This window comes from Argentina silus (genome assembly GCF_951799395.1).
Source record: "Argentina silus genome assembly, chromosome: 13".
Classification (NCBI taxonomy): Eukaryota; Metazoa; Chordata; class Actinopteri; order Argentiniformes; family Argentinidae; genus Argentina; species Argentina silus.
Window position 1 is genome coordinate 20,143,184 of NC_139667.1, and position 9,546 is coordinate 20,152,729.

Genomic DNA, 9,546 nt, shown 5'->3' on the forward strand with positions numbered 1-9,546 from the left:
GTATTAAACACTTATGTGAGGATAAACAAATATTCAGAAGAGACTTGAGAAACATCTTTACCTACAGGTACTGTACCAGATTTAGACAGTGGGAACAACCCACTATCAATCCCTGTAAAAAACAGATCACCTTTAATAGACAACAGACAACAAAATGCTTCAAAGCCTTGGAGTCAATGTAGAAATTACAATGTGTGTGAAAGTAAAAAGAAAAAAAAAGAAAAAAAAGAAAAGCATTATTAGTTAGTTTTTTGTAGAGTAGTCTTTTCATTTAAATGTGAGTTTCTGTAACCTGTAAGATGATAGTGTGTACAGATTTCAAGTGTGTACATACCGTACTGTTTCTTTGATATGTACAAGGGAACTTACTGTACTTTTCTGCTGATTAAACCTGTGGGAAGATTTTGAAGTTCCTTTGTTCATCTGACATTGTTTCACTCACTCCATAATTAGGATGTTATAACTGGAAGAGCATTGCATTGAGACCGAGTTAAGTTTGTAGCTAATACAGTTTTGATTAAATGTATAAAATATAGCATTCACGTGCCCATAGGCAATGTATGGTGACCAAAATGCTAACTGTTTTGATGAATGCTAGTTTAATGTGAATGTTCTAACTAAGCTGCTGCAAGAACAACAAACAACAACACTGGAGCTGCTGTGCTGTGACAGCTGTTGAGTGTGCTGTGCTGTTGAGTGTGCTGCCCCGCCACGTAGTTTCAACATGTGGATGGATGGATGGATGGATCAGAGCTTGCCTACGATATTCACTGAGATCAAATCAATAAACCAAAAGGCTTAGTAAACACTATGTGGTTTTGGTTATCATCACACAAGAGCATTTATGGCGCATTTAAGGCAAACTAATTGTAACCTTTTCACCTAGTGTAGAAGTGCCTCTTCAAACCCATGTCATGATCTTGGCTGAAATAACTATCTTCACATTTCTTCAATTATTTCCTACTCATAAACTAAGGAAAGTAATTAGTATGATTAGTGTCAATTCCAGTAACCAATATTTGTGTTTTTTCGTACCATGGTATTCAAATGACAAGTCACACAACCCATTCTAAGCTTGCATCGGTTAAGTTATTTAAATACAATTCATATAGTTTCTATTCTATGCTTTGTAGAGCAGGCTTCATGACATTGTAATAATTATGCTTGGTTGTAATATGCTGTCATAACACAATATCATGATAATTTTTGTACAATGATTATCATTATGTGATAGGTGTGTCAGAAACAAGATATAACCTATTTCTGCTACATAACCCCCAGGTAATTCTATATACTAATATTTCAGTCTGAGCTTCAATTTCATCAGAAATGCTGAAACGGGAAAAAGGCATATTAAATGTAATGGAGGAGACAGTGGATTACTTTAGACAGAGTAAATTAGGAAACATGGCATCTGATTATATTTGAATGCACATACTCTAATTACATTACAAATCCTCAATATCCCTTGGTAGATATAGGTGTTTCATTCACAGTGGCATTCGGCATATTGATGAAGGAATAGATAGAGAGATAGTGCTAGATAGCTGTGAACATCAATGTTGAAAATTAATCATATTGCTCATGTTTAATATGCATCAAAGGATGGCTATGTGTTAAACCTGGGACTTGGTTCCATATTACCTCTCAAATCATTGATGTAAATGCTAACACACAGTGAAATACTACTACAGTATAGTGTAATTACCTAATTGTAGCAATTTCATTTCATTGGGGAAAAACTGTTCCCTCAGGGTATGTAATTACCATTAACATTATAATTTAAGCCTGAGAGGTGTATGTTCACTTTATCTCTTAATTAATAGACTCATGAAATTACTGGTTATCCTTGATCTTCATTCACCTGTACTGCAATTCATAAGTAATTATTAATGATGATGGAAAGTGTGGGTGACTCCGTTTTGTAAAACTGAGGCCAAGTGGTTTGCCTGAATTCTAAGACCAAGCACATTTCATGGTTTGCTTGAATTATTCAGAATTCTTTGGGAGACATTTTGTGCATCCTTAGCTCTGTCCATTGACGTTTCTCTACAACTATTTGTCGCAAATTTAAATTATTGATATATAGACATCAATTCTTGAAGAATGTAACTTTTAAATGGCTCAGGAGCTTCAACTGTCTTAAACTGTTTGTAAGCAAACCCTGTAACCCCCTATACATGGTTAAAACTATCATTTTGATCTCATGGATGGTCAGTCCTTGCATCTATAGCTCCATCTATGTATTTGAGAGTGGTTACACTTCTGCAGAACCATCCCTCAACAAAATAAAATGGTGGGGAGAATGCTTTGTCCTAGGGCCCTTACTGTTCTCCCTCTATACCAAATTTCTTGGCTCTGTAAATTCCTCACATGGTTTCTCCTACCACTGCTACGCAGATGACACTCAACTCTTTCTCTCTTTCCCCCTCTCTGACTCACGGGTGGCGACATGTGTCTCTGCGTGTCTTGCAGATATTTCTACTTGGATGTCAGCCCACCATCTCAAGCTCAACCGTAACAAAATGTAATCTTGGGGTGATCCTTGACAACTACTTATCCTGTGTGGCGACCATCACAGCGACAGCATGCTCCTGTAGATTCTTCCTCTACAACATCAGAAGGATACGTCCATTCCTCACGAAAGAAGCTGCACAACTCTTGGTCCAGACACTTGTGACTACCACTTGTGCCTTGACTACTGCATCGCACTCTTGGCCGGGCTCCCCGCCTCCGCCATCAGATCTCTGCAGCTCATCCAGAATGCTGCCGCCCGTCTGGTGTTCAATCTACCCAAGTTCTCCCATGTCACCCCCCTCCTTCGCACCCTTCACTGACTCCCAGTAGTAGCTCACATCATATTCAAGACCCTGGTGCTCACCTACCGGGCGGCAAAGGGAACAGCCCCTCCCTACTTGCAAGCAATGGTCAGCCCCCAAACCCCTGTCCGATCACTTTGCTCTTTCACTTCAGCTGGCCACCTGGCACCGCCGCCTCTACGTGGATGCAGCAGTCACGCTACTCGGTCACAGCTTTTTACTGTCCTGGTACCCCGCTGGTGGAACGAGCTTCCCACTGCTGTCAGGACTGGAGTCACTACCTACCTATTGAAGACCCATTTCTTCAGGCTACATCTTAACTGTCCCTCCTATTCATCCCCACTACCCCCCTGTACAGTTTCTCTACTGTAAATAAATTAATTAAAAATTTAAAAAAAAGTAATTCTTCCTTCGTCTAGCGTTATTACTGCCAATGGCCTCTGGTCCTAGCATAGATTTCTTTTTCTTATGATGACTGATGGACAGATGATTCGCTTAATTAGACAAATGTATTTGTTGTAAGTCGCTTTGGATAAAGGCTAAATGCCAAAAATGTAATGTAATGTTATTGTTGGAATCCCAGACTGCCCTTTTGAACAGGAATAGCAAAGTTGTCCTCATTGCTCTCGACTATCAGCATTAACTGATCTCTGTCCTTGAAGGCACATATGCAGGAAAGTGTTTTAAAATTGGCCCTCCCAGTCACCATCATTCAGAATTTTGTCAATTCCTGTAAGAGATGGTGCACCGAGATTTCTCTGCACTGGATAAGCACTTCATTGCTCCTTAGATTGAAGTGGACCACAATAAAGCCGAACAGCAGCATTTAGATAACGCTCTGTCTGGAGATGATAAATGAAGCATTTCAAGTCTTCTCCCTTGTTCCTCATGTTGCATCTGCCAAAAATGTCCACAATTCCCGTTCAAAATGTCCACCATTCACCCTTTTGAAAAGGTAAGCAGTGCTAGACCCATCCAGGATGTCATCCAGTTATTCAGGGATACAACCGCATTGAGTGACGTGACATTTCCAAATGCTACCAATTTGACTAGTGCTACCGCTACATGCTCAAGCTGAGGCATCCACAAAAATTAGAAAACATAATTGGTTTACTTGCCATTCAACTGAAGTGTGGCTACTGGAATTCTATATATTGTGATTAGTGTGATATGCTATTCTAATTAGTGTCATTGATGAGATGAAAGCTCAACATGCCAGATTTAGGTAGATATTGCTTTATCATGTGCTGTCATTTTAGGGGGCATTTATACAGTTCATTAGAGGCAACATGGTATTTTAGATCATAACAAACTAAAACATTGTGTTATGTACAGTAATCAATGTTGTCAGGGCTATGCATAGACCTACATTCGTGAAGTCACAGCCTCTTAGAACTTTTAGGGTAGGATAGGCACTCGATATCAACAACAAAGGGGGCTTAAACATACCTACTGTATCTCTCTTAACATATAAACTGAGAAGTATCCAGCTAAAACTCAATGTCATACTGTACATGTTTCTAATGACTGCATTATTTTAATAATATTTTAAGAAATGTTAAGCTTCAGGTGCGGATTGGGTATTATTCTGTTATGATAGAAATTTTGTTTCCAAAAATGTGCTAAAGATGGTCAGACTGGCAACTTGATTTGTAGATGTTCTAAATCTGGATCAAATTACAGCTTAAATAGTAACTTTATGCTAGTTATCAAATGGTGACTGATGGCAACATGGACAAATTTGTATTTTACTCGAAATACAGAAGGTACATTGTAGCCTACTAATTCATGACTAAATGTTATTAGTTTCGGGATAGGATTCAAATTCAATCAACTTACAGTAAAAATTAGCTGAAACATTCAACCAATTATATTTATCTCAATTAGTTATACTTTTGAAGATATGTTGGGGCTTTCTGAGGAATTTTGGTTGAGTGTCAACAATGTCAACATGTCAGGGAATCTGAGAAAGCAGGAAGTGGCATCTCCACACATTTCTCTCCTGAGATATGTCAGCATCCCTGGAGACTCTCCTATGTGACAGCAACCTCCTGCCTGACCGGACCTGTTAAAACATTTATGAGAGCCTGGTGGGGTGACCCTGAGATGGATACTGTGTGTCTCTCTCAAAATGCTGGCAGCATTAACATCACTATTTAATGCTGCAATGTCAAGCTGTTTGGAAAACTTGGTCACACATGTTCAATTATTTCGGTTCACCATATTTGCTTAAGAATTGTCTAAAGATTGAGAGGGGGGAGGTAGGGAATGCCTTAAAGTCTGACTTTTTTTTGTATGCTTTTGTTATTTCAGAGCAGGGGTGCCCACACTTTTTCGGCTTGCGAGCTACTTTCAAAATGACCAGGTCAAAATGATCTACCTACATTAAAAAATGCAATATATATATATATATTGCGAAATATATACATGCGAATGCATGGTGACACGTGACCCGTAGAAGAGAAGCGATCTCAGACTGGCCGCCTTGTACGTCAATCAAGTGGCGCACTCACACTGGCTCAATTGCCTCGTACCGTGCTGAAGCACAAATGTCCGTCGTAAAAAATTTACGTATTACGTATTACGACGTGATTTTTTTTTACGACGGACATTTGTGCTTCAGTTTTAATGTCACGCGATCGACCGGCACTACTCTCGCGATCGACCGGTCGATCGTAATCGACGTATTGGGCACCCCTGTTTCAGAGTAACAACAATGTAGCACAAACTCATGTTCACTTTCAAACAAGTTCACTTTAAAGTTCACTTTCAAACAAGTAAAGTTTATTAAATCAGCCTTAATTCATTTAGAGATTTTCCTCTGCTTAGACTGCTTCAGGACTGACTAGGTGTGTATTTTTGGTGGTTAGCCGATGGCCCATCTAGCCAACCAATGTTATAGCTGGTTGCTAGCTTGTAGCAGCTAGCCATTCAACAATATTTCAGTATGACTTTAAAAGACTCAAAATGTAGTGGATATGTCTTGGATATTTGTTTGGTGTCTCTGGTGTGGGTGCGTGTGTCTGTGTGTGTTGCCCTTGTGTTTAGTAATCAAGTGATTTCCTGGTACATTGTTTTACCAACAGCCAATGAACATTTAAATGTATAGATATTCTAAGACAAATCTGGTTGACTGATTTACAGATTCAGGTTAAATGCAGAAATTCAACTGAAGCAGAAACCCTGTGCTTGGGTTAGGGTTAGGGTCAGGGTTAGTAATATTAAACTTAATATTACCTTATGAAGTTCAAATAATTATAGTTATTATGGACCAAAAGAATTGTCACAAACAGTAATTGTAGATTGCTTTCTGTTTTGCAGGAGTTGCATTAAACATACTGTAAAGAACATTATTATTATTCCTAAGATGCATCAAACGATTAGGAAAGGTCTCCCGTAATCAAAATGATGCCTGAAAAAAGACCTAATCATAACTCCATCACCTTTATTTAAATGGTTCTTTTGTTGGTCCAAATCAGCAGGCTGAGATTTCCCCACTGTCAGCAGTTGGCCAAGATTAAATGTAAACAACCTTGCATACATAAAACCAACTCAGTCACTATACTTCTGTATGCTGCCTAGTTTCTTTGTATCTCAACATACTAGTTCTTCTTTACATAACCCATTGTTTTACATAACCAAGGACCCTAGCAACCTTGGAATTACAGTATACCCTTACATTCACAGCTGACAGTATTTGTCTAATTTAGCTGAAATGTCTGTAGTTCACTTTAAAGTGTAGAGGCCATGCAGGTCATGTTGAATATTTAGCCTATAAAGACAGAAGGTGAAGGAGAAGTGAGCTGAGTGCCATGTACTGTATATCATAAACCATGTGCTGCACCGGAGCAATTTCAGAAATGAGGATTTGTTGACAACCCCTTTGCACTCCCACATCAATTAGTTATTGTGGCTGAACCAAGGCCACCGCCTGTCACTGCCCAGACACCCAGGACTCAATTTAATTAAAATTAGAGAAATGTAATTGAGACAATAATGTCGTTTTCATTGCCAATTCCTGCTGAGTGAAAATCAATAGGATCAGCTAAACAGCTCTGCATATCTGTTGCCCCCGCGACTTATGTAAATATGTTGTGCAAGTGGACTTTCTATATCTCAGCATCTCATACCTTAATAACCCTTCACTTGAACTCCTTGAGACTTACACAGTGCCCGACAAAACCGATTTATTATTACTAACCTGCACATAAAGTATGGCAAATGGCATTATGTTGCATGAGAAACTCAACAGCGGCTACTTCTATTAGAATAGGCAGGGACAGGCAACTTCTGTATGACATACAGTATACTGTAAAGTATGTCAACATTTTACAACTAAATCATGCATACAACTTAATATAATGAACAGGTTTAGCAAATTGAGATTTTCAGCAAACATTAACATCATTACAGGAGAAATTACAGACCTTTACAGCAGTTGGTCTTTGTGTATCTTTGTTTAATATCGTTTTTTTTTTTTTTTGAGTAATAAACTGAACATCACTCTCTAAATTGAGCAGATGGGAAATTCAGCGCTTGCTTTTCACCTTACCCTCTGCAAAAATAAAAGTATATTCTGAATTTTCTATTGAACCCCACTATTTCCTGCATGCAATTATCTCACCCTGACAGGACCATTGTCCAATACGTAATGATATCTGAATTGTATTCCATGGACGTGGGAGCATTCATCATGTGTAAAACGATTTTCTCTCGCTCTCTCTCTCTCTCTCTCTCCCTCTCATTCCCCTCATAATGAATATTCTGAAGAATGGCAGTCTTTTACGGCAATTTTTCATTCGTTTTCCCTCTGGTTTGTAAGCAATTTATGATGCACCTATTGAATTGGCTGTCACTTGGATCTTTGGCAACATATTGCAGCAGAGTACAGTTTTAATTAACCTTTTTTGTTGATGTGCTCTTCCTTTCCACTGTGTTTTGACTATTGAATATCTGTGAAGGGATGTCCAATTGATGTTAAGAATCTCTGCAGAGCTTTGCCACATTCTCGGCAAATGTCTTCTTTCATTTCAACCCCTGGTGTTATGAAGGACAGACCCTTCACTTCTGCTGGCAAAGGTTATTCTGTTTTTATTGAGGCAGTTACTCACAGAGTCAGTGTGATTCAGCAAAATATCACATTCACATATCGGGACCAGTAACGCATACAGTAGCTCCCCTTACCCCAGTTGAGAGTGCCTGCCTCAATGCCATAATATTAAAGGTTAACTTTAATCATGTCACATCTCTCCCCTCCTCATCTACCCCATCTTGTTATGAAGATGTCCACAGTCATCCATGCAATCATTTAGTATTGAATGTCTCCTCATTTCCTTGCTCCAAGAGAGGAGATTCAGATATGGAGTCATTAGAAGACAAAGTGCCCTCCTTTAGGAAGGTGACAGGATAGCCTTTTGGAAGAAAAACAGACTCATCTGTCATTGTTCACATCTAATATTCTGTCGCCCCAAAAGGTGTTGTAGAGATGAATATGGCATCAAAGGGCAATAACATAGGTTAAAGGTTATCACATAAGGCTTATCAGGTCTTCCAAAATCAAATGTATCTGGAATTGTGTCAAAGGTCTGATAATGAAAACACATGTCAATATCGTAGATCACTTTGGTCCTCATATCAAATGCTTCCCATAATGTCACAAGACAAACCAGGGTGATAAACAACTGTCTTTGAATATGCTAATACAAATAAGTGCATATTGAGATAAATTCAAAGTGCAAGGTCCTGGAAAGTGGATAGTTCAAGAGTAATTTAGGTTAGGTAAATCAGGAGTGTAGTATAATGTTAGTTCAGACAGGAACACTCACGTCTTAGTTTAACCATTTATTGAATATAAAATGGTTATACAATTAGGCTTCGCATATTTGGATGGCTCTGCTCTTTTGAGAGCTCCTTGTCCGGGAAACAACTACAACACATACATGTACAGTATATTACATGGGAGCCTATACATCTATTAATCCCCCTCTTTACAGACAGAGCAGAACCAAAGTAGGTGGAGGCTGGGGTGTTGGTGGGAACATTGTAACATTGTAGGTTACAGAGAGGTGTGTAAACTGACCACTTATATAGGCCCCGTATCAATGTGTAACATGTGATTGTATCGGGTGTACAGTGTACAGCTAATATGTCACCTGATGGACAGCTAGCACTGACTTAGCATGTCCTGCCTGAACTAAGCTCACTCCATAGACGCCCTGACTGAGAAAATTAAGTCCCTAATTATCTTGATAGCAGTATCAAATGCAACAACATCAGTATTATCTAAAATGGATGATATGTAAATAAATAAATATTCAAAATGAAATGACAGGGGTAATTATCCTACCTGATTTCAAAGTACTTTATCACAAGGTTAATTTCAATGGAAGAAGGTAGTAGGTTGTGCCTCTTAAATTATTAATATTCATTTTCTTAATAATCCATATAATTGTGGACTAAATATTTACAAAAATTATGAAACACTTTCATTGATGAATGACACAAATTGTTGTTTATTACGCACCCACAAATATTATCCTTTATCCCAAAGGCAAGGTAAGTGAATGCCACTTAAGAAGTTCAGAAGGCTTTATATCACCAAGTACCAAACTGGACAAGAACCTAGCATGTGGTATTAGGTGATGACGTAGAATGTGGTGTCAAGAAGTGAGATTGAATACAAAAGCGTAGTATCTATGTTATTTAGCTACATCCAGCAGCCTGCTCC